Raw genomic sequence first — 3,384 nt, 5'->3', positions numbered from 1 at the left:
GACCCGCCGCCGCCACCACCTCGCGATGATAGGGAGGAAGACGACTCAGATTACTTATCCTCAGATGGTGAGTGGAACAAGCACGGGAGGAAGAAGAAGGACAAGGATCAACGGGCCGAGCCGGGGCTCGAGGCTGCGCCGGTGGCTGGGTCGGGTCCGGCAGGGGCCAAGACGGTCGCCATGGGGCTGCTGGGGTCCTGGAGCGCCCCTGCCAGAGCTCGTGCGACAGACTGGTGTGCTAATGGGGATTTTAACCAATACGGTACCAATTTCGGAGTGGCCATCGAATCCCTCCCGTTTCAGCTGGACAAGAACGATCAACTCAAAGGAGTGGAGAAGGAGAGGACTCCTACGCCTGCAGGGACTATGGGCCTGACTACGAGGGTAGGGGACCCGTCGTTGTCTACGGACACCACCTCACAGATCACTGATCCTGTTCCATCTTGGGTGGATGGCAACCAAGTGAAGGAGGGACATCCGGAGGATGGAAATGACAGGGGGCTGGGAGGCCCAGGGGACCGACTCTGTGATGTTGGAAGATGACACGGTCTCGGTGGACAGTGCCGTGGTGCAGCCACGGGACGACCTACACAAGGCTCTGAGGGAGACGACTCCGGTTGCGCAGGTCGACGCTCCAAGACCATCGCCTACTCCAGGAAGAAGAAGTCTGCGACTCCCGGGATGCCGGTCCGCAAGAGTTCGAGGAACACTGGGATGAGGGCGTCCACACCGATCCTTGAGAGGGCTATGAAGCGCGCGGAGGAGAAGGGGCTGGACGGTGTCGGCGAATGTTAGTGTTGATGTATTAGAGTGGTACTTGCTTTTCGGATCCGTGTGTTGTTGCGTGTTTGCTGTAGGCGCTGGAGGTACCAGTAGGTTTGGGTTTCATGCGTGTGTGGATCTTGCTCTTGGTATAACCTGGATGTTTGTGGCTTTATTAATTTAAAGCTGGGCTTTATGCCTAATGTTTAAAAAAAAAAAAACTGGGCCTTAGTATGCGCTCTGTTGCTATCGGACTAGTCAGCACATTTCAGAATGTATTGTGTAGTAATTAGTAATTAGCAGGTACAGGCATGATGTGTCCATTTTTCCAGTAAATCTCCTCTATAACAGAACTAACTTATTGTGTCATAACCAAAGAATGCTTACTTAGTTTTTCGCGAAAAAAAGAGCTAACTTAGTCTACAGAACTTAACCAGTGCAACACTTTTTACAGGTCAAAGTTACTACACCAAACTCGTTTGAGATAATTCAAGGCATATATGAGGTAAATTTCTGAAACCTGAATACTCTTAGCAGATGATGAGGTCGGAAATGCCGTCGGCACAGTGGCACTCAAAGATATGTAGGTGGTGTTGATCCGACAGAGCCCGCCGCTCTCCACGCACACCCCACAGTCACCGGCCGTGTAGTCGAGAAGGTCTCCCTTGTACCCAACCACTGGCATCATCAACACCGTGTAGTTCTCCTGCTCCCCAGATGTTGTCAGACTTTTAGCCCCAGCAAGCCCAACAAATGAGTTGTTGGACTTGGATCCACCAGTGCAGTTCATGGGCGCCCAAGTAGGCGGAGGCGGCCACCCTTGCAGGCTGCAGTTGTGGAGGAAGAAGAGCTCCTGGTTGGCTTTTCTGATGCTGAAGGGCACAAGGCCAAGGTCGGAGGAGGCGTTCACTTGGAGCCGCTCGACGTTGCACGTGCTGTCGTCGGAGAGCTCGACGTTCGCGACCGTGAGGAAGCTGTTCGTATGATACGTTGAGTATGGTACGCCAAGAACATGTCATTAGGAGTCGCGGGTGATCTGGAAGGCATGGTAGCCGCACTCTGGCGGCTGCGTGCCGCTCGACCAGAACGGGCACGTGATGCGCAGCCCGTCGCACGCCGCTGGCTCGCAGGACGTTGGGTCTTGGGTTGGGCGCCAGTGGCGTAGCTAGATAGGAGGGTGAGCAGAAGAAACATGGCTGACATGCAGAACATGGCACGGGCAGGGGCATGAAACATATTCATCTCCTCGCAACGCAGTAGGAGAGTATCGCAAGTGTGCAAACTAAATGAGGGGCGAGTGGGAAGAAACCAGAGTCATTGGTGCACTCGGCCAAAGTGTCATTTCTGCTTCAGAAAGTTGATGAGTCTGCGACGGTGGCAGGTGTGGCTACCACTCGATCAGAACGTTGACACAATGAAGTGCGATGCGATTTTCATGTGACCGCAGCGTCATGGAACAAGATTTTTTCCTTTTTGATCCTTTACATGTTGAATTGTTACAGAAATTCAAACCATAAGTAGCGTCAACTGTCATGTTTGTAAAAGCGAATCGTTTGCAGAATAGGGTTAGTCATGGTCTTGCAAACTTTGCAAGATCCAAAGCGCGGACTATGGTGTGACTTTTTTCCGGTCCTGATTGTGTTGTTCCGGAACTAAACCTTGACTTCGATGTAACTCCTACTGCTTAATATATCCTCTTTTGCCCGTAAAAAAAAAAGCAAAAAAGATGGGGATGAGGAAGAGAGAATGAAAATGGCTGATTTTTATAAACCTATTGACTATGCTCTTCATAATCAATAATAAAGTGTCCTATGAAAAGAAACATTTTGGCGAGTGAGCTTGCCAAAGAAGGCACTGCGGCTTGGACGTGGCATTTTCTTACCCAGGTGCATGTGCTCCTAATTTTTAAAATGTATTTTAAACCCATTTTGAAATGTTAAAAAAATCCAGCAAAAAATGTCGCGCGTACATCTTTATGTTCTATATGCTCGTAAAGTCGTTTCACGAAAAACTGATATCTTTTATGTCATATGTGAAAGAAGATAAATTTTGGTGCTAAAAAGGGCTCTTATGAGACATTTCTTTATCTTTTTTACACATAACACAAAATAAGTTGAATTACTTCAAAACTTGGGCGTGTGCACATAGAATGGCGATATGGCGTGTGACACAAAATAAGTTGAATTTGTTCAAAACTTGCTACTTTAAAATATAATTTTCCGGTGGCAGGAGCATGTGCACATGAGATCAAAAGTGCATTTCCGCCATGGCTTTTCCTTGCTAGCAACTTGATTGAAAGATGATTTGACGGGGTGAGTGAACTTACTTGCAAGAGGAGGGGCATCATCCCATGTCAGCAGGAAGCCGGCCCGGATGAGCTGCTCACTAGTGGAAAACAGGGCTTCCGTGGGAGCCTTTTGTCGCGGGCGCGCCTGCACCCGCGACAAATGGCCTGGCCACGTCGCCCCGAAACCATGTGGAGCGCGCGGAGGCTTTTAGTCGCGCCTGTCGCGGGCCGTATTACGACCCGCGACAAAAGGGTTAGGAGCGACGTGGCCACCTCTTTGTCGCGGGTCGTAATACGGCCCGCGACAAAATGTCCCCCCCCTATATATATAGAAG

The 3,384-nt window shown here is 50.1% G+C and overlaps 1 pseudogene; it reads right to left on the bottom strand.

Moving 5' to 3' along the window:
• Positions 1–647: 647 nt before the first annotated feature.
• Positions 648–3,384, bottom strand: part of LOC124664324 — a 22,263-nt pseudogene continuing 19,526 nt past the window's right edge.

The sequence above is a fragment of the Lolium rigidum genome, chromosome 6 (genome assembly GCF_022539505.1).
Source record: "Lolium rigidum isolate FL_2022 chromosome 6, APGP_CSIRO_Lrig_0.1, whole genome shotgun sequence".
NCBI lineage: Eukaryota > Viridiplantae > Streptophyta > Magnoliopsida > Poales > Poaceae > Lolium > Lolium rigidum.
This window is presented reverse-complemented; position numbering and strand designations above follow the sequence as displayed.